The sequence below is a fragment of the Macaca thibetana genome, chromosome 12 (assembly GCF_024542745.1).
Source record: "Macaca thibetana thibetana isolate TM-01 chromosome 12, ASM2454274v1, whole genome shotgun sequence".
NCBI lineage: Eukaryota > Metazoa > Chordata > Mammalia > Primates > Cercopithecidae > Macaca > Macaca thibetana.
The window spans coordinates 7,911,824-7,934,519 of NC_065589.1; the positions used below are offsets into that span (position 1 = coordinate 7,911,824).

Consider the following 22,696-nt stretch of genomic DNA (forward strand, 5'->3'; position numbering starts at 1 on the left):
CTCCTGACCTCGTGATCCGCCCGCCTTGGCCTCCAAAAGTGCTGGGATTACAGGCATGAGCCACCGCGCCTGGCCTCTGCTTGACTTTTCTCTGGGCTCTTGACCTCTCCAGTCTTGGTTAACTAGATGGCCCTGAACTACAACTTCTGACTCCTTAGATGCATGAAATGGAAAACTGCTCAGACTGATCTGGGAAGATCCTTCTAAGGAGGCGGAGGCAAGGATTATTGGGATGAGCATTCCAGACAGAGGACACTGCCCCAGGAAAGGCCCCATGGCAGGACCAGCTGCCTCTCCTTAAAGCAGGGCAGGGCTTATGTGGCTGAAGAGCTGTGAGAGGTGAAGGAGGCAGCAGGAGAAGAGCTGGAGGCCCAGACTGTGGTCAGATTCTGTGGGCTCTTAGAGGCCACAGCAAACCTTTGCACTTCATTGGCATGGGCAGCTCTTGGAGAGATTTAAGCAGGGCACCCTGTAGTTTGCATTTGGAAATATTTTCTTAAGTGTCCTTGGATGCCTTGTTTTATAACTGAGACAGAGCCCAGCAGGTAAGAAGGCTGGAGGGCTTCTTTTAGGTCACAAGCTTTTAGGGGCAGGCCTTGACTAAAATAGACATCTCTAAATCCTCCTGTCAGCCAGATGCAGAGACCTGCCTTCCTCCTCTCTGGGATGCTGGGAGGGGAAGCTGATGAAATACACAAAGTCCTTTGTGCTTTCCATATACAGAGAAGCAAGACTGTCCTGTCTAAATTTGTTTCCCATTGAAAGCTTTCTGAGTGAAAGGCAATGAATTTTCCAACTCAGACCTTTATTCCCTTTACCACACTAAATTGGCTTTTTGCAGAAAAACGGGTCACACTAGAAAATAAGCTAGCATCAAATAGGAAAGCTGTTCAGATTCATGAGACTGCTAGGGCATGGAGAGAGGCTGCAGACTGGAGGTAGCTGCATCTAGGATCTGGACTCCTTGTGACACAATGACATTGACAAAGTGCACATTTTACCCTGAATCACTCTTCAGCCTGCTCCACCTGCTTCATGGGATGATGGGAAGACTGGATAGCTTATGGATTTATGTATGGCTTTGGTACCCAGACAAAGATTTATAACTGTGTGCGTTGGTTATTGCTTGCCGCCTCCTGAAAGAACTGGATGATGATCTTTGATAGAAATCTCTTAAGGGCATGGCTGGGAGATACCAAAGCAGGGACTCTGGCAAGTACAAAGAAAAAATGTTGATGTCATCTAACCAGACACACTGAGCACCCTAATCACATGCTGTGTAAAAATGGAAGTTAATTCCATCCTACTTTCCTTTTCATATAGCTAGTGCTTGCTAGATGCACTTGGCTCAATTGGGTAAGGCAGGACCCAAGGCCTTTGTGACCCCCAATTTCTAAGGCAGCCATCCCCAAAGAAATAGAATGCAAGTCACCTAATGTAATAACTGATGTAATTATAAAAGTTCTAATAGCCACATTAAAGAAGTAAAAATTTTGAATAATATATCTTATTTAATGTGATAGATCCAAAATATTATTTCAATATGTAATTAATATAAACCATTACTCATGAGATTTTTTTTGGTTTTTGATGGAGTCTCACTCTGTCACCCAGGCTGGAATGTGGTGGCACGATCTTGGCTCACTGCAACCTCTGCCTCCAGGTTTCAAGTGATTATCCTGCCTCTGCCTCCTGGGTAGCTGGGATTACAGGTGCGTACCACCACATCCAACTAATTTTTGTGTTTTTTAGTAGAGTCGAGGTTTCACCATGTTGACACTCTTTTTTTTTTTTTTTTTTTTTTTTAGTATGTCTTCAAAATTCAGGGTGTATTTTGCATTACAGCACATCTCACGCACATTTCAAGAGCTCACAGACACATGGCTGGTGGCCACCATGTTGGACAGCACAGGTCAGAAGTAGATCACGTTGGGTCCCTGTACCTTTTGTGTCTGCGCTCTGGGAAACAAGGCAGAATCAGAACTTTGCTAGCATGGAGTAGTAATGTTTTGTCTTCTCAGAAGATTGCATCCCCTTTTTTAGAAGATTTCTCTTTCTCCCACCTGAAACATATGGTTCTGGTGGGCCAGTCAATTAGGGTACCCGTCCACCTGGCCTTGCTGGTTGATCCAGTCACGGACTTGTGACCTCAGCTGCCTGATTAGAGTCCTTCCCTGGATTTTAAAAACTGGGAGAAGTCTGTCTTGTTTGGGCGAGATAGTAAAGCTGTAGAATAACGCGCTCTACGGTGTATGATAGACTTATAGGGACAGGTGGCCAGAAGGATTAGGCCAACCCAGAGAGAGAGTGTGTCTGTGTGTGCTGTGTGTGTGTGACAGAGAGGGACGTCGTTTGAATGCAGTGTAGCTATTGCTGTCTTCACTCTGTTCTTTAGCTCCATAAGCCAATAATTTTCCTTTTCCACTTAAGTTAGAGTTGGTTTTTGTCCCTTGCAAAATCTTGGCTTATCTCTGGTTTTGAGGAATACACACCTTGTCACAGTGAGTCTTGCCGTGAATCAGTGTCTCGGGGTCTACAGACTGAGGAACACAACGCTCTTCTCCAGAAACTCCGGCCTTCTTATCAAAGCTGCGGGCCTTGGGGAAACGAAGATTATTTTTACTATAGATTGAAAACACAGTGTGATGGCTGTCTTGTATTCAATTAATGCCTGTACTAAGAGAGAAATCTAGCCTGCTTTAAAATGACAAATTTGATTATGGGATTCAATCTGCTCTCCACCGACGTGCTCTGTTTTCAGCAAAATAGTGTTTTTCATGATTGCAGCCTCAGCCCTCTCCCGAGCAGAGACTATCTTTCAGCCAAATTACCCGAGTGTTTTTGTGAGGCATTTACTGGCTTAATTAATCAAACCCTCTCTAAACCCAGCTGTTTCACACTTAAGAGAATTTTTAGCTTCTATCTTTTATTAAAATAGAAATAAACATGTCACTTTAAGTATAATAGTAGGAGCAATAAGAGCAAATTACATTGTTCATTTCTTTTCTTTTGAAATCTTTTAACTCAATCATGTTAAAAGAGCCTCAAATCAGCCTCATGTTGATGAGATATGTTTGCTATAGAATTCCTCTTTATGTGAGCCAGCCAATTTTAAGCCAATATTCTTTTTAAACCCATGTAAGCAACGCTTGACCACATAAACCACATTTTCCTGTGCTATTGTATCCAAGGATCCAGAAAATTGTCCACGGCACTGCTCTAAGACTGCTCTAAAAGTGTTACCCGGCCTGCTCTTCGGAACTTCCAAATCCTATTTAGCTGGTCAACGCTTCTTGCCTTGGAACGTCGGAGAGCTGGTTTCATCCTGAAACACAATGCTTGGAGCGCTTCACGAGGCTCAGAAGTTACGGAACCCAGCTTTGGGGGCGGGGTTATGGGAAATGCAGGGAATTTGTATTAATCTACATGCTGCAGGGGAGGGGAAAAATAAAGCCAAGGGCATTAGCAACACCAAAAGACCAAAGCAACAGCGTCCAGAGGGTGTCCTCAGAGATATTTGGGAGCCCTTGCTCCCTCCAGAGTCGATTTCTTCTTTAGGCCCAGGCTGCGTCGCTCTGGTGCCACCCATGACCATGAAAACTGCTCTCTGAAATTGGAGACTCAGGGCTTCCTGCTCCTGATCCTGTGCTGACTGCAGTGGCACCAGGTTAGTCAGCAGCACCTGCGAGGCCACTGTGAGCAATGGGGGCTGCCTTGAGCCTCTGAACACGGTGGCCGATGCCGATCCTCTCATTGTAATCGCCGTCAACACAGCCACTGATTTAGATGCCACTTCCCTGGGCCCTTGCTGCACAGGAAGGGAGAAGACCTTTCCCAAGACAGTCACGATATGTCCCGTCCCTTTGCATCTCTCTAGTGGTGCACTCAGGCTTTTTGCTCCCACACCCTTCCAGCCAATCCTATGGGCTCTCAGCACAAATGCCCCTTAGGCAGGGCTGAGAGCTCGGAGAGCCATTCTAAATAGGGGAGTACCCCATGTTTCCTCCATTCTGTGACATGAAGTCAGTGACTCTGGAAAGCAGATGCTCTGGCCACCTCTTCCCTTGGAAAGAGCCCACCTGACAGTCAGTAAGGGCCTTGTCTGACTGTCCCCGAGTTTGCTCAAGAGTGTCTGTTCTTACCCCAGAAATGCTCCCCAAAGCGGTGAGGAGCTGCGTTCTGTCTGGGAGGAACTCTGCTTCCCACTTCCCACTTCTTCCCACTTCCCACAGAGGCACTTGGGGCTGCTGTTCATGCTGGGACCCTTGACGAATTCTATCAAGAGATCCCATGGAAGCACCTCCTCTTGCCCCAGAGATTCCCCACGCCCCTCCTCAAACCCTGGAGCCGGGCTCTTGCCTCCTCTGCCCTGTGGACCCACCTTACTCAGTGAGAGAGGAACTGACGTGCACGGAAAGGCACCCTCATTCTGTCTTCTCGAATTGCCAGAAATATTTTTCTTGTATTGAGGCAAGTTATTTCTTCCTGCTATTTCCACTTTTTTTTTTTTTTTTTTTTTTTTTTGAGATGGAGTCTTTCTCTGCCCCCCAGGCTGGAATGGAGTAGTGCAATCTTGTCTCACTGCAACCTCTACCTCCCAGGTTCAAGTGATTCTCCTGCCTCAGCCTCCCAAGTAGCTGGGATTACAGGTGCCTACCACCATGTCCAGCTAATTTTAAATTTTGTACTTTTTAGTAGAGCCAGGGTTTCATCATGTTGGCTAGGCTGGTCTCAAACTTCAAGTTGATCTGCCCTCCTCAGCCTCCCAAAGTGCTGGGATTACAGGTTTGAACCACTGTGCCTGGCCTCCCAGTTGTACCTTTTAACCCCGATTTGCCCTCCAGAATCATAACAATAATAAGTACACTCCATCCATGTTTTGAAGATGACCATTTTGTTCCCCCATGGACTTCTCTTTTTAGCCCAAATGCCCCAAATTCTTTCCATCAGCCTTCATCTGGTGTATTTGTACTCTCACTTGTCTCCTGATAACTTACAGAGAAGCTCTAGGTTGTAAACATCTCAGGCTGTAGCTCTCCAAGGGTGATTTGTCCTGCAAGGAATAGCAAGACCGTCCCCTTCTGTGTGGCTAACAGGGACTTGCCGGTAGGGTGGCCTTGGCTCAGACGAGCTGTCTTGGCCCTTCCTTGCAAGTTTCACCAAGTAATCCACCTGCCCCCTCAGACCTCCCTACCTCCCGCCAATCTCCCTGTGATTGTTGCAAGCCGAGTTTGACTCCTGGCAGGACTCAAAGCCTCGCTGAACTCTTCCCTCTCACAGCCAATTCCTAGTCTTTGTACCAATCTACATGTGGAACTTGGCTCCTTTTCCTCAATTCATATAACTATCTGTTTATGAACCTGACTTAAATGAGCACTGGGACTTCTTCCTCTGACAATCCCTTGACAATTCTCACCAGCATGGGCTCCAGGGTCCTGCTGCCATTTTGTTTGTTCTCTGACTTCCTGTTCTGCTCATGGCATCTCCTTCCTCAAAGCAAATCCTTTCCATATGCAGAAGGATTATGTGCTCTCTGTTTTTTGCCCCCAGTACTGGGTTCTAGACCTCTTCTTGCAGACTGAAAACTCATCAATGTCTTCTGCTAAACCGTGGGGTATCCATTTCAAGGGTAGCTCCTTCTCCTTTCCTTCCCAGTGTCAAGAAGAAGGAGTGGAATGGAAACTGAGTTTCACCTCTATGTGGATTATGCTCTCTGATTTCCACCTCTAAGAAGGCCAAAGGGCCGCAGCTGTCAGGTTAGGTTTGGTTTCAAACAACAAGCATTTCCTTCTGTGATATTGTCAATGTAATCAATGTTGGAAGTTCTGGAGGAATTACTGCTCTCCCAGAAGTCTCTGGAACATTTCAAGGAGCCTCTCTGACCCCCAGGACTGCTGGGAAAAGTCAGAGGAGCCTCCTGGCTATTGCTGCTTCACAAGATGATAATTTTCTCAGAAGCATCCTTTTCACTTTTACTATGCCTCAATGTGTTGGGATGTACACTCTTTGCTGAAGCTCCAGGAATATTCTGTTGGCAGAATTAAATTCCTGATTGCCCGAGAATCACTATGTTTTGAAACCATTCTTTTGATTCAGGGCAGAATCCTGGATTTTTCTGGAGGTCACTTGAAGACAAGTTAGTTTTGTGATCATCTCCATCTTCACTCATTAATCCTACTAATGTGTATTGAACACCTCCTATGTCCCAAGACTTGGCTATGTACTTGGATATGTACCCAGCAAAGAATGGAACTGAGTCTTTGCCATCATTAAGTTTACAGCGTAGTGGGGAATACAGACATCAGAGGAAATTAATACAAAGGAAATGAAACATTACAACAGGGAAAATGAAAACCACAATCTCAATTGTTCCCTTTAATGAACATGATGTCTTCTCTCTGCAAGTACATTTTGAAGTGTTCATCTAGGACATTGACATACCTCATGAAGATTGTCCTGTGTATTTCATATTTATCGTGGTGGTGTATGGAATTTTCCTCCCCTTATATTTTGTGTCAGGTTATTATTGGTGTAAAACAAAGCTATTGATTTTTATAGATTTATTTTGTAGCTAGGCACCTTATTAAACTCTTTTATTGTGTTTTAAAATTTGGTAATAGCTTTTCTACCGAAAGCAATTTTCGCTGACCTCAGGATGATGTTCTTTCTCTAGAACTGCCTTGTCTCTCTCATCACACTGAAAGTAAAAACTGTGTATGAAGAAAAACGCTTTGGAAATAATTCTCTCCCGCTCCTTGGAGCAAGTCCACTTCTTAGGGGACATCGGTTCTAATTCACCATAATCGTGCCCTTCTCTTGAACTCCTTCATCTTTTTATACATCCTTCATCTTTTTATACATCCTTCATCTTTTTATACATCTTTTATACTTCATCCTCACCCTCCACCCGCCCCCACCCACCCATCATTCTTAGCCAGGGAGGGTGCTGTTTGCTCAGAATGGGAACTTGAGGACATTTCTTTCAGAGATTATGTGGGCAAATCTTTAGTCTCAGGTGAAATAGAAGTCGGGAAGCTTGGGTTTGGAAGGATAGGGAGGTTAGTCCCATAAATTCACTGTTGCATCCATTTGCTTATTTTTTCAGAGGGTTGGCCTTGCTCTTCCCTCTTTCTGCAATGCTGTTTCCCCAGGTGTCTGTGGGACTCAATCCATTGTTTTATTCATTTCTCTGCTGCCCCAGCAACTTCTGTGAGCCTCATTCCCACCATTTGACTTCAGCGGCAGCCACGCTCCCCTCTCCCCCAAGTCCTGCCTCCCTTATATGCTTTCCTGTCCTTTCTGGGCTCATCTCCTCCTGACCTGGGCTATATTGATCTCTTTATGGCCTCTATTAGAATGTAAACCTCGGCCGGGCGCGGTGGCTCAAGCCTGTAATCCCAGCACTTTGGGAGGCCGAGACGGGCAGATCACGAGGTCAGGAGATCGAGACCATCCTGGCTAACACAGTGAAACCCCGTCTCTACTAAAAATACAAAAACTTAGCCGGGCGAGGTGGCAGGCGCCTGTAGTCCCAGCTACTCGGGAGGCTGAGGCAGGAGAATGGCGTGAACCCGGGAGGCGGAGCTTGCAGTGAGCTGAGATCCGGCCACTGCACTCCAGCCTGGGTGACAGAGCGAGACTCCGTTTCAAAAAAAAAAAAAAAAAAAAAAAAAAAAAATGTAAACCTCCTTGGAGACTCTGACATTGGTTTATTCCCATACGCCCGGTGATTCAACCACTGTTTGTTCCTTTTTGGGCTCTCAAATATGTGTAAAATGAATGAATCCAACCAACCCCCAAGTACCTGCTTTGTGCCAGTTTCTGAGTGGGCTCTGGAGACCCATTGGTGAGTGCATCAGACAGAGTCAGTGTGTCAGGTCCTAGACCACAAAAGGTAGAACTGGGCTCCCCAGAGAAGTTTCTTTTCCCTGTGTGGGGTGCAGGCTCCACTCACTGGAGCATCACCACTTCTGCCTCAGGGATCCTAGAAGCCAATACCAGCCTGCTTGGTGTGAGGACCCTGGAGCGCTTGCTGTGGTCAGTAGGTCATTCCTGTTGATCAGACACCATCTTACCCTTGTGCTCAGCTCCTGCCGCTCTGTCTTTGCAGATTTGAGTATATCCTGTCCAATACTGTCCAGAAGGGCTGCACTCTCATATGTGTGGAATCAGAGCAGCTGGGATACCTCCAACCCACTTCTGTCCATATAGACAGTCCCCAACTTAATGAAGGTTTGGCTGAATGATTTTTCAGCTTTACTGTGGTGTTACACGTTTGGTAGAAACCCATACAAGTATTCTACTTTTCACTTTCAGTACAGTATTCAATAAATTACATAAAATATTCAATACTTTATTGTAAAATAGGCTTTGTGTGAGATGATTTTGCCCTACTGTCAGTCAGCTAATATAAGCATCCTCAGCACATTTAAGGGAGGCTGGGTGAAGCCATAGTGTTCATTGTTAGGTTAGGTGTGTTAAGTGAGTTTTTGACTTAGGATATTTTTAGCTTATGATGGGTTTATCAGGATGAATCCCCTCATAACTAGGATCATCTGTACTGTCTTTCACATCAATCCTCAAAGTCGAGAGGTCTCTAGGTTCACAGATATGTACTGTTCCTGTTTTTCAGCCCATGTATTTTTCATATGCCTAAGGCTTTTCATTGTTAATCATTTACTGGGAATTTTGAAAGGGAAATTCAGAAATTGACTGAAGTCACCTTAAAAATTGTTTATTGTGATCATGAATGGTGATTAAGAGGCATGTTTTTCTTTACATTTTTATTAAAATAACTTCAATCAACTGCTACTTCTGGGTCTTCTCCCCTTTCCTTCTTTTTAAGGTCAAAAAGTCTATCTCATATACCCTATTTTTAATTATTCAAAAGACACATTTTTTCACATTCCAATATCTTTGAAATTGGGACGTATACTACATTTGACAGCTTCCTACAGTCTCTGTTGGTCCAACAACAATTAGGATATTATTGACATTGAGGACTTATTTGTGAGGTGCAATTGTAATCACTCCCAGGGTTAAAAAAATGCTGTGTCAGCAACATGAACATCAATGACACTGATGTTCACTTGAAATTTGAAAAGAAATCCCTAAGTGTCAGACTTTAAATGTAAAAAAGCTTTAGGAATACCTTAAATTATGTCACTTATATGCCAGATTTATCTATATCTTAATCTAAAATAATTCTTTCAACAAAATAAAAGTTCTAAAGTATTAGAAGTCATCGCATTATAGTTTAATCAGCAGGCTTTCCTTTCTTTTGTAGTGGTGCACAAAATAATAGTGCATCTTATAATGTTTGGTATCTTAGGTTTGATGAAATACATGGCACGTCACCATGAAATATATTCACAGAGATGTTAATAATTTCTTCCCTGCATTTTTCTTCACACAGTCCTCTACTTCGTTCCAATCTATTTATCTAAGAAATAACAGGCCTAGCGTGGTGGCTCATGCCTGTAGTCCCAGCGCTTTGGGAGGCTGAGGTGGGTGGATCATGAGGTCAGGAGATGGAGACCCCGTCTCTACTAAAAATGCAAAAAATTAGCTGGGCGTGGCGGCTGGCGCCTGTAGTCTCAGCTGCTCGGGAGGTTGAGGCAGGAGAATGGTGTGAACCTGCGAGGCGGAGCTTACAGTGAGCCGAGATCGCGCCACTGCACTCCAGCCTGGGCGACAGAGCAAGACTCCATCTCAAAAAAAAAAAAAAAAAAAGTTCATGTTGAGAGATCCATTTTTTAACTTTTACTTGTATAACTTTACTTATTTGCTTGTTCGTTCTGTTAGGAAACGCCAGGTTTCTAGATCAGTGACAGATTTTTAATTGCTCACATAGCCATCATTGTGCCATTCCCATGCATCCATCTCCCTCAGGGTGACAAACCAAGATCCAGATGTAGGAATTTGGGCCACTGGAGAGGAGCTCCGAGATTATAAATTCTGGAGCTTACCTAAAAGCTGCTGACATAGCTGCTCTTCCTCTTCTCACCCCAGGTCGAGAAGGAGAAAGAGCTTTTGCTCTGAAATGTAAACAAAGGCTCTCTGGGGAGAGAACGAGAAGGTCTCTAGGTCCATCAACCATTGGAATATAAACACCCATCGCTAGGGGAGACGCTGCTGCCAATCCCTCCAGAAGTTAGCTACTGTCTTTAACTTCCAAGGTTTGTTGCCATTTAAACGTCCTTTAACCCAGGTTGCCAGCACCTTTTGCTCAGAAAGCAGTGACCCTGTAAACATGGAAATACGATTTTTTTCCCAAAAATCATGCTGATTTATGCTAATATCTAAAGAAGAGTCCTGTGGATTGGGAGGTTGGGGGAGGCAAACACTAAATTCTAACAACTACTTGATGAAGTGGGAGAGAGAACGTCAAAATCACCGGAAGTCCTTAAAGAGAGAGCCCTGTATTTGTTCAGAGGGATTTCGTTGATACAGTGAGTGGAGGTAGAAGCTAATTTCTTAAAGGAACTGGGTACGGACTAAACTACAGGGCCTGAATCAAGTGGGGAATATTTCGGCTGTACTAGAAGGAAAGGAGTCAGAAAATAGAAGGAAGCAGCGTCAACACAGGCAAACTGGTGCGAGTATATTTGTGCAGTGAGTGATATGACTATTTCTTTGACAAGCAAAATCTTCAGTGCGAGCTTAACAAAAATCACAAAATGTTTGATGTGAATGGATTTCCTGTGAATCCTACTGAAGGGGAGAGTTCTGTGACTCAGCATCCACTAGTGACTGCCCACGAGGTGGCAGGAGCACAGAAGGGAGAGGAGTGAAGCTATGGAGACCCAGGCATCATGGCGAGGGCTTCCACCTGCCACAGGCTGTGGAACTGGGGTTTCGGTCAAGCTCAACCAAGTCTCCCAGGGTTACACTGAATGAGTCTATTTTTATAGAATTGGGACAATAGTTGATTTTCTGTTTCGTGCTTTGTGGCACTACTTTTCTGGGTCCTATCTGTCAACAGTCAAGGGGCAGTGAGTCCAGGGTTATGGATCTAAGCTCTTTACAAGCCACTGGTCCTTCTCAGCTTCATGGACATAGGTTATACCTCTGCCTCCAGCCATCCTACATCCCAATCCTGCTGTTCTTTTTTTTTTTTTTTTTTTTTTTTTTTTTTTTTTTTTTTTTTGAGGTAGAATCTCACTCTGTTACCCAGGCTGGAGTGCAATGGTGCAATCCTGGCTCACTGCAACCTCCACCTCCCAGGTTCAAACAATTCTCCTGCCTCAGCCTCCCAAGTAGCTGGGATTATAGACACCTGCCACCATATCCAGCTAATTTTTGTATTTTTAGTAGAGACGGGGTTTCACCGTTGTTGGCCAGGCTGATCTCGAGCTCCTGACCTCATGTGATCCTTCCACCTCGGCCTCCCAAAGTGCCGGGACTACAGGTGTGAGCTACTGCACTCAGCCCTGCTGTTGTTAAGGCTGGAAAAACAACTCAAAGCTCATATTCTATTAATAATGGCTGGGGAAATTTTTCTTTGTGGCTAAAATCTGTATGTATCAGCTTTGCATTCACTTATTCATTCATTTATTAAACCCATAAGTCCTACATGTCCCAGTCCCCAAGTAGCTCACGTCTAGAATTGGGACAATGGTTGGAGAAGGAGCTGTTAATAGATTAATACATGTAGCATTATAGTCTAGAGGTCCTGGCATAGTAACACCATCACAGAGGCATGCACAATGCACAACAAAGGAGAGCATGGCTGTTTCTGCTTGGAGCCTTGGGCAAGACCCTCCATTAAAAGTGTTATAGGCAGTCGAGGCATGGAAGGATTGGCTGAATGATGTATGCCAATAGAAGAGGCGCAGATTGGCATTTTAGATCAAAGGGAAACATGAGACAGGACAGTACAAGGGCAAGTTGAAAGCTCACTGTCAGGGCAATGCAGAGATGTGAGTTGGAATGTTAGAGAAGTGATGGGCTCCCACTCCCATCTCTGCAGGGCTTTACTACAAAGATTAATAGCAATGGTCTTTATGCTCATGACCAAGGCGGGCCATAACCCTGCTGTTGATGAAGTGCCCCAGTGTACATGGTGGGAAGCTTAATGCCTGGGGCAGAACTAGGCTGATCTTTCTCTACTGCATTCCCTGGTTCTGGCACAGGGTCTCACAGAGACTCAGTGTTCAATGAATATTTATTGATTGAAACAAATGAATCTTTTGGTAGTCTGACTCCATGTATTTAGCAATTGTAACATTTATGCTAGCCAAATCAGTGTCCTGGTACCGCTTGATATTCTTGAATATGATATAAAAAATTTCTGCTGTGTCCCTGGTGCATACAATAAGGTAAGTTTCCAAATTTAGAATCACATAATCATTTTTACACATCTTAAGGAAGAGGCAGATATGAGAAGAATCCACGTAATGTGCTGAACATCGTGCAGCTGCGCAATTGCTTTGGACTTTCTGTTTCATAGAGACAACGGCTTTCCCTGAATTTCTAAAAGAATGCACATTTTCTTGCCTAAAAGCTAGCAGCGAGTGGCTGCTGTGACATTTTCAGCAACTGAATGCATCCTCAGCTGAATCCCAAGGTTTGGTAGATAATAGACTGGTGGTCTGCTGTGCACTGTTGCAAAGCTGAGCATTCACCCATACAGCCCCTCATGGCTCCTTTCGGAATCACTTGATGGCTGGCATTGCTGGGAGCTGTCTCGCCTAACAGCAGCTTCACAGAATGTATTCCCATCACTCTTAAGAGAAATGTCTGGGGGAAGAGGGAGGAGCTGCAGGCTAAAGCTGCGGGGCTGTTTCTAACAAAAATATGTCTGAGATGCATATATCATATATATCATATACATATCATATATATCATACATATCATATATATCATACATATTATATATATCATATATATGCACCTAGATGGATAAGTGTAGCAGACAGCCACCCACCTGCTATGGTTCCAGGATGAGTGTCCCCAGCCCACAGAGGACAATTGCACTTGCTTTGCTTTTGGAAATTCTCTATCATGTTCATGCCTTTTATTCTACAAGCAGAGTTGGGGCTTAAAATGTAAATGCCATCTGACCCAGTAATTTCACTCCAAGGCAAATAACAAAGGTTGATATCAAAAGACATTCCCTGCAAGATCATTTGAAATGGAAAAATATGCAAGGTACTCAAATGCCCAGTAAGGAGAAGCAAATCATATATGTGCAGCAATGTAAGAGGTTTCCTAAAATTTAACATGCAAAGATATTCATAATATATTCTTAAGTGACAAGAAGCAAAAGTAACATAAAATTGTGCTGATGGCAAGTTTACAATTATGTAACGTGTACAAACATACAGGCACATGCGTGCACACACATAAACATACACACGTTCACACGCACAGCCTGGTTTAAAAACTACAAGATTGGCTGTCCAGTCCCACTGCTGGGTATGTATCCAAAGACAGTGAAATCAATATGTTGAAGAGATACCTGCACTCTTATGTTCATTGCAGCATCATTCATAATAGCTGAGATATGAAAACAAACTAAATGTATGTTGATGTACCACTAAATGTGGTATGTATACATCATGGAATACTATTCACAAATAGTGTCATTTGTGACAACATGGATGAACCTGGAGGACAGTATGTTGAGCGATATAAGCCAGGCACTGAAAGACTGCATGGTCTCACTTAATATGTGGCATCTGAAAAAGCCAAACTCATAGAGGTAGAGAGTAGAATGGTGGTCACCAGGGGCTGGGCATGGGTGGGTATGGAGATGCTGGTCAAAGGGCACAAAGTTTCAGCAAGGGATAAACTTTTGAGATCCATTGCACAGCATGGTGACTATAGTTAATAATGTAATGTGCATTTCAAAAATTGTTAAAAGATTTTTTTTTTTTTTTGAAGACATGGTCTCACTCTGTTACCCAGGCTGGAATGCAGTGGTATGATCTCGGCTCACTGCACCTTCAACCTCCTGGGCTCAAGCGATCCTCCCACCTCAGCCTCCTGAGTACTTGGGACTACAAGTGCACACCACCACACCCAGCTAATTTTTGTATTCTTTTGTAGAGAATTTATAAGGCTAATTTTCACTGTGTTGTGCAGGCTGGTCTTGAACTCCTGGGTTTAAGTGATCCTCCCGCCTTGGCCTCCCAAAGTGCTGGAATTACAGGCATGAGCCACTGTGCCCAGCCATGAACAGATTTTAAATGTTTCACAACAATCAAATAAGTATGTGAAGTGATAGACATGTTAATTAGCTTGATTAATTCATTCCATAATGTATATATAATCAAAACATTACATTGTACCCTATAAATATATACAATTATTATTTGTCAATTAAGAATATATTTAAAAAGAAGAAGAAAAGAGATTGACTGTGGAGCTGGTGGAGTCCCTGCCCCCACCCCCCTCAACCTCCCAAGTATGTGTCTCCTTGCCTAGGTAATTGGCAAGGCCTGTGAAGGGGGAACTGGGGAGGGAGGAGTGCAAGGTAAAATTTATGAGGCTATTTTTCCAAAGACAGATGACAACGTTCAAAATAAATTGGGACAAGGGACGCTTTTTCCCTTTCCTCAAGAAGTGTAGACTTGGGCCATGATTGAGAAGGGCCTGAAGAAAGCACAGTTCTGCTTGGCCCTTGTAGGTTTGGGGCTGTTATGGGGGCTTTTTGGTGAAGGGGGTGATGTCCTCTTGGACGGCAGTGGCCGTGGTGCTGAGGAGTGTTGCTTGTGCCCTAGAAATCACAAGATGACTGGCGTGAAAGTCACTTCTTCCCCTGTGTGAGAGCCCCTTGTGGATGTCCAAAATCAACTGGGGAGAATAGGAGAGTGAGAGTAAATGAGCCAGGATAATTGGGGAACAAATAGTGCTGGTACCTTCTGAGTACCCATGTACAAGGAGGACCCAGGGATGTTTGAGAGGTCTGTTTAGACCAAAGGCTGCAAGAAAGTGCATCAACATGTAAGGAAAGATCTTACTTTGGGAGTATCCATCCTTTTAATTTTTTTCTTATACTTTTTATATATTTAAGTTTTTGAAAGTACGCATGTGTATTAGTCCATGGTTGCATTACTATAAAGAAATATCTGAGACTGATCCCAGCTAACACGGTGAAACCTCGTCTCTACTAAAAATACAAAAATTAGGCTAGGCGCGGTGGCTCACGCTTGTAATCCCAGCACTTTGGGAGGCCGAGGCGGGTGGATCATGATGTCAGGAGATCCAGACCATCCTGGCTAACGCGGTGAAACCCTGTCTCTACTAAAAATACAAAAAATTAGCCGGGTGTGGTGGCGGGCGCCTGTAGTCCCAGCTACTCAGGAGGCTGAGGCAGGAGAATGGCGTGAACCCGGGAGGCGGAGCTTGCAGCGAGCCCAGGTCACGCCACTGCACTCCACGCTAGGCCACAGAGTGAGACTCCATCTCAAAAAAAAAAAAAAAAAGATCTGAGAGTGGGTAATTTATAAAGAAAAGAGGTTTAATTGGCTTATGGTTCTGCAGGCTGTACAAAAAGAAGCATAGTGGCTTTGACTTCTGGGGAGGCCTCAGGAAACTTACAATCATGACAGAAGGCAAAGGGGAAGCAGGCACATCTCACATAGCTAGAGCAGGAGGAAGAGAAGCCGGGAGAGGTGCCACACACGTTTCAGTGACCAGCTCTCACTTGCATTAATTACCACTTTCGGATACGTAACTTCCTAGAAGAGAAGGCAAGAGGGAAGGTAGAGGCGAAAAATGGTGGAAATAATGCTAATTTACCAGGGATGATGTCATCTGTGGTTCTGGCCAGGGCCAAGTGGATATGACAGCATAGATGCGTAGGTGTGTGGCTGAAGCTTTGTACCAGGCTCACCTCTGTCTTGTTCGCAGGTTCCCAGTGTTGTTGAGACCCCAGGGTGGAAGCTGTAGAGTGGTCAGCATTTGGATGCCACATACTGCAATCATCCCTGGTTGTACATGGGAAAATGAGGCATGGGATGTGTGCTGTCTCGGGGCTGCTCAGCTCCTAGTGGCTCCACATTCCCTTCCTCCTATCTCACCCTGAACAGGCTGCCCCTATTTTTCACACTGAAATCCAATCACTGCCAAAGCAGTTTAGGACTAAGCAGAAAGCCTTCCCCTTACCCCCTCTGCAGAAGCTGGATTCTTAGGGGCATGTTCTCTCAATAAGAAGCTCAGTTTTCCTTGGTTATGAATAAAAGTGATATGATTATACTTATGAAGCCTGTGCCTACAGCTTCTAGCAAAGTAGTAACGACACTTTGGAAGGGGAAAGGAAGGTGTAACATTCTAAGCATCAGTCCATATTTCAGAGAATTCATAGCTTTTGGATTTCATGGTATTTGAACAAGAAAAGGAAAACAACTTGAGTTATTTAAAAGTATATAGATACACTTATGAATAATTAGTGTAAGCATGCACACACCCTTATTCAGTTTCTACCCTTATTTTGATGTTCCATGTTATTAAGCCAAACCTCCGGGTACCCCTGCTACCTTGCCATCTACCTTAACGATCATTACCTTTGTAAAAAGAAAATTCAGTTACTGGGTTAAAATACTTCTGAACTCTGGCTGGGTGTGATGGCTTACGCCTGTAATCCCAGCACTTTGAGGCCGAGGCAAGCAGATCACAAGGTCAGGAGTTTGAGACCAGCCTGACCAACATGGTGAAACCTTGTCTCTGTTAAAGATGCAAACTGTAGCCGGGCATGGTGGTGCGTGCCTGTAATCCCAGCTACTCAGGAGGCTGAGGCAAGAGAATTGCTTGAACCTAGGAGGCGGAGGTTGCAGTGGCTGAGATCGTGCCATTGCATTCTAGCCTGGGTAACAGAGCAAGACTCCATCTCAAAAAAAAAAACAAAAAAACTTCTGAACTCTAAACATTCGGTCTGCCTTGTTAACAACATTCATCTGTGCATTCCTTTCTAGAAACTTGTTTCAGCAGAAGTGTGTGGGTATCTAAGCAACCTTTGAGGCTTTGGGTGGAGTGGCATTAGCTTCTGCACCAAACACCGTGGTTCTTGGCTCTGAATGCCCATTTACCTGGAGGCTTTTTAAAAGTACAGCTCTCCCAGCCCAGGTAAACTGATCCTGAATCTCCAGGGCTGAAGCCCTGGGCACCTGCAGGGACTGAAACTCACCGCTGTGCTGGGCACACACTGGGAGGACTGAGGACTACCCGAGCAGAAGCAGTTTTTCAGCTAGATGCTGACAGTCTGGAGTCCCTTGCTCCGTGTAAAGGCAAAACAGGCTACTACTAGAGCATCTTGGATAAAAAGAACGAAGCGCCAGAAAAATAATAAGAAAGTTAAAGGATAATTCACATTCTGCTGCCTGTGTTCCTTTTGAATTAAGTTTATTTTAGGAACCGGCTTATCAAATTTGCCTGGAAGACGCTACTGTCAGTTTCCATGATATTTTATGAGCTGCCATTATTCTTCCTCTACGGAGAATGCCCTCCCTGAATGTGTCTGCCTTTGTGGAGTGATGCAAACACGATTGTTTATGCGTCGTGGTCCCAGCATGAAATTCAGCTCCTCCTTTATCTCTCCCACCGTCCATCCCCCTCCCACCACCCAAGCTGAAATCAGTTAGGACGTCCATCATGAGTGGAGAAGACTTTTCTGGAAGGGTCTTGCATGGCAGTGGCGCAGAGGCTGAGTGGAGACAGCTTGGTGCTGTCAGGCGCCTGGAGAGCTCGTTCCCTGCAGTCCTCTTCCCTGGCTGGTCCCAGCCCCTTGCCTGCCGCCCCTCCCTCTCCCCACTTCCCCTCCTCTTCCCTGCTCTTCCTCCTTTCTCTCCCTCCTTTCTCTCCCTCACTCTCAGGTGGGCCAGCTTTCCCTCCTCTGAAGCAAGGTGCCTGCCCACATGCAGCCCTCAGGGGACACAGCTGCGCCCACCCACCCACATAGAGAGGATCCTGAACAAACACCAGCCTCTGCCTCAAAGGACTTTCCACCCCAGGTCTCAGGATAATAAACATTCCACCGCCTCTTTGCACATACCACCCACTCTGCAAGTTCATGTCTGACCTCCCTTCTCTTCTGCCTCGGGGCTTTGGCTTCCTGCCAGACACGTCTGGCTTCATCCATTCATTCCTCCATCATCTGTTTACTAAGCACCATGTGCTCGGAACTGGGCCTGTCCTTGTGCAAAGGGGCAAGTCGGAAACCCCTGCAGTAACCTCACGAACAGAGAGGACATCGCCACATGCCCCAGGTCCAGTCTTCAATGAAAGCTTCCTCCAGGAGAGCCCTGGAGCACCGGGCCCTTTCCCAGAGCTGGGCTGTGCCGAGGGCCACTCTGACCCCCGGGGTAGGTGGGCGACTGTGGTGTGAGTGTGAGTGAGGGGATGTGCTGAATGTGCGAGGGGTGTGAACATGTGTGAGTGTGAGTGTGCCAGGGGGCCAGGGGCTGTGAGTGCATGTGAGTGTGAAGGTGGGAGGGTGTGTGTGTATGAGGATGTGTGGCTCCACGGGGCTTGATCTTTGGAATCATCTGCACCTGGATTCCATCCTGATTTGGCCACTTCTGGGGCTGTGAGCTTGATGTGTCAGGCTTCAGTTTCTCTTCCAAGAGGCGAGGTGGCTGAGCATCTGTATTAGTCTGTTTTCATGCTGCTGATAAAGACATACCCGAGACTGGATAATTTATAGAGAAAACATGGTTTAATGGACTCACAGTTCCACACGGCTGGGGAGGCCTCAATCATGGTGGAAGGTGAAAGACACGTCTTACATGGCAGCAGACAAGAGAGAATGAGAGCCAAGCAAAAGAGGAAACCCCTTATAAGACCATCAGGTCTCACGAGACTTATTCACTACCGTGAGAACAGTATGGGGGAACCGCCCCCATGATTCAATCCCACAGGTCCCTCCCACAACACGTGGGAATTATGGGAGCTATGATGCAAGATGAGATTTGGGTAGGGACACAGCCAAACCATATCAGTATCCCTCCTGTGGGAGTGGCAGCGAGGAAACCTCTGCAGGACCCTTGCGAGCACACCCAGGACCCCAGGCCAGTGCTCCCAGGGCCTGTTCGAGCTCCCTTGAGGGCGAAGCACCTTCTCCCTGTCAATGCCAGCTTTGCTCCAACTGCTACAACAGGCTTCCTGCTCCTCCAGCCAGACCCACCCCGGCCATGTCTCTGACCCCCATCCCCCCACCCCATGGCTCTGATTCTCACCTCCTTCATCCTATCCCCCAGGATGGCAAATCTCCCGTAGAGCTGTCTGTCCATGGTTCTGGCTCTTTTATTCCCCAGGCCCACTCGCCCCAGGCTCCTGGGCAGGTCTGGCCAATGGTAGGCACCAGAGGAAGATTAGGGGTGAGCAGGAGGAGGGGGTGCTGGTCCGCATCACCTCTCTGCTCACTGCTGGATCTCTGGCAGCCGCTCCCAAAGGCAGCCCACCACATACTCCTTCTCCAGCCCCAGCTTCCTGGCCCCACATTACCACGGCCTAGCCTCCCTCCAGCAAGGTAGCTGTGACTGTCAGGCATGCCAGCCCCAGGTTACTCAGCTTGCCCTGCTAGCTCCTTACCTCTTCTGCCACCTGTGCAGTAAGAGCCCCGCATTGCATTCTCTGTTTGAAATCCCTGCAGAGGTTTTGCTTTTGTTAGTGTGGCTTTAACAGATATACCTAGTTTGGGTTTCGTTTTGTTTGTTTGTGTTTTTTGTTGTTGTTGTTTCTTTTTTTTTGAGATGGAGTCCCACTCTGTCACCCAGGCTGGAGTGCAGTGGTGCGATCTCAACTCACTGCAACCTCTGCCTCCTGGGTTCAAGCGATTCTCGTGCCTCAGTCTCCCCAGTAGCTAGGATTACAGGCAGGCACCACCACACTTGGCTAATTTTTGTATTTTTAGTAGACAGGGGGTTTCACCATGTTGGCCAGGATGGTCTCAAACTCCTGACCTCAGGTGATCACCCGCCTCAGCCTCCCAAAGTGCTGGGATTACAGGCATGAGCCATCGCACCTGGCTGGCATATCTAGTCTTTAAAAGGAACCCGCAAATCTTTCCTTTGGCACTGCCTCACCCTCTGTCTGCACTCTGTCTCTCCCTTTCCCTCACAACACCTCTTGAGAGCATCACCACCACTCCCTTGTCCATCAGGGTTCTCTTCCAAAGTGGAGGGGACAAGGTGCTCAGCTCTGCTCTTCCTCTCTTCTTCCGCAGACCACCTCACCGGCTCTCGGAATGGCTGAGGCATTTTACACATGACCCCCAGGAGGAGAGAAGCAGCACTATCAGACATGACAGACTTTCCAGAATTTTATGAAATTCTTCTAGTCACTGGTGCAGTTTGACTTTTTTAAGCATTGAAACCTAACCCCCAGGGTGATGGTATTAGGAGGTGGAGCCTCTGGGAGGTGATTAGTTCATGGGACTGGAGCCCTCACAAATGGTATTAGTGCACTTCTCAAAGAGGCCCCTGGGAGATCCCTCAGCACTTCCACACCATGAGGACACAGTGAGAAGGTGCTGTCTCGGAACCAGAAAATGGGCCCTTGCTGGCCATGAAACCTGCTGGTGCCCTGATCTTGGTCTTCCCAGCCTCCAGAGCTATCCAAATACATTTCTGTTGTTTATCAGCTACCCAGTTTATGATATTTTTCTATAGCAGTCCAAAAGAATTAAGACACCATGTATGGTAATGATAATAAAAATCACTGTCATCGTGTAACACATTTTCTGCACATAGTATATATTAAACATCACTACATGCGTGATAGTTAACATTTAACCCACATATGTACCCTACGATACAGGAACCGGTCTTTTATCCTCATCCCTTTAAATGAGGAAACCAGGGCCAAAAGGATTCAAAAGTTGGAGAACCCATTATATGCTTATCCTGACTTCAGTTTTCCTCCTCAGCTTAACTCCTCAACAAAGGCACGCTTACCTGGTGTCCCATGACATCTTTGCTAACCTACAGGTGGGAACTGAGGCATAGTGAGTGGGTGGGTGCCACAGAGAATGCCTTGACTAGCCAATTGGCATAGGGTTTGGGGACTGGGAGTGCACCAGGTGGGGCATTTCTTACCCAGGCTTACGGCATGTGGAGTTGGTGGGAATTACTTTTAATTACCTAAAAGAATACAAGGTGTGTGCCAAGGTAAACACTGCAACCAGGTCATCAAGCCAAGGGGGAATCTTCCGGGGTAGATGGCATAGCTGGACACTGAAGGAGCAGACAGCTTTGGGAGCAGCCAGGGACTGGGTGGGTCCAGAGGGCGTGTGGTCATTCTCAATTGCTGTATGGGTGTCCTCTGTGCTCTCTCCCACGGAGGCCTGCCCAGACATTCCATGTGTCATGCACTCTGCTAACCAGGCCCAAGCAGGCAGGGCCAGCGCCACAGATGATGGGAATGGGCTTCAAGTTTCAAAGTCCTGGGGAGCAGGTCAGGAGTGTGGTGCTGGGCCTGGGGTGTGGGTGCCGGGGCTCCCAGACAGTTGCCTGCCTTACCTGTGCCTGGGCCTTCTGGAATGCACCATACCCTTCCATGAACCTCATGATCCAGGCCACAGCCATGCCTCTGACCTGCTCTCCTGCCACCTCCTGTCACTCACTTTGCTGCAGCCTTACTGGCCTGTAACTTGCTCCTGTTTCAGGTGTGTTTCTCTTTGCATTTGCTGTTCCTATTCCTCGAGCCTTTGTGGCTCAGTCCCTCACTTCCTCCAGGTTTCTGCTGAACTGCCCTATTATCTGAGAGGCCTTATCTGAACAGGCTAGAACACCCACCCCCATCCCATCACTCCTATCCCCTTTACCCAGCTTTACTTTTCCTCAGAGCCCCTGCCACATTCCAACAGATTCTCTGTAATGTCTTTCTTCCCCTAGCCCCAACAGAATGACAACTCCTTAAAGGCAGGTGTCTTAGTCCATCTGGGCTGCTACGACGAAATACCACAGTCTGGGTGTTTATAAACAACAGAAAATTAGTCCTCACAGTTCTGGAGGAGGGAGGTTCCGGCAGATTCTGTATCTGGTGAGAACCTGCTTCCTGGTTCACACATGATGCCTTCTGGCTGTGTTCTTATATGGCAGACAGGGTGAGGTGGCTTCCTGGGGTGTCTTTTATAAGGACGCTAATCTCCCATGGTGGCCTGCCCAGACATTCCATGTGTCATGCACTCTGCTACCCAGGCCTGAGCAGGCAGAGCCAGCGCCACAGATGATGGGAATGGGCTTCAAGTTTCAAAGTCCTGGGGAGCTGGTCAGGAGTGTGGGATCCACCTTTATGACCTCCTCACCTCCCAAAGGCCCCAGTTTCAAATACCATCATTTTATCATGTTGTGAGTTAGGATTTCAACATACACATTTAGGAGTGGGGGTAGACAAACATTTTAATCATAGCAGAAGAGATTTATGTTTTCCCCACTAGTATATTATTAAGACCTGGAATGTAGTAAGTGCCCTAAAAATGAGTGGTGCTAGCAGAAATACAAAAAGACAAATGATCAAGGCTATTTATTGCAACGCTATTTATAATAATGGAAGATTACAAATGACAAATTTTCATGGATGGATGACTGGTTGAATACCAGTGGTGCTTCCATGTAATGGAGCATTAGCGTGTAAAAGGAAGGAAGATGACCAGAGGCCACAATGCAGTCATATTAGGTGATGAGAATGAAAAGGACAATATGTTTACATATAATATGCTTCCATATATCTCAGAAAGGTAATAGGAATGATA

General features: G+C 46.0%; 1 long non-coding RNA gene across 1 annotated transcript in view; it reads right to left on the reverse strand.

The window, feature by feature from the left end:
* Positions 1–2,492: 2,492 nt before the first annotated feature.
* The window catches only part of LOC126932592 (uncharacterized), a 36,658-nt gene continuing 16,454 nt past the window's right edge, over positions 2,493–22,696 (reverse strand). Inside the window, exon 3 of the long non-coding RNA XR_007718240.1 lies at positions 2,493–2,622. This is a non-coding gene — a long non-coding RNA (uncharacterized LOC126932592). The remainder of the gene's footprint in view (positions 2,623–22,696) is intronic.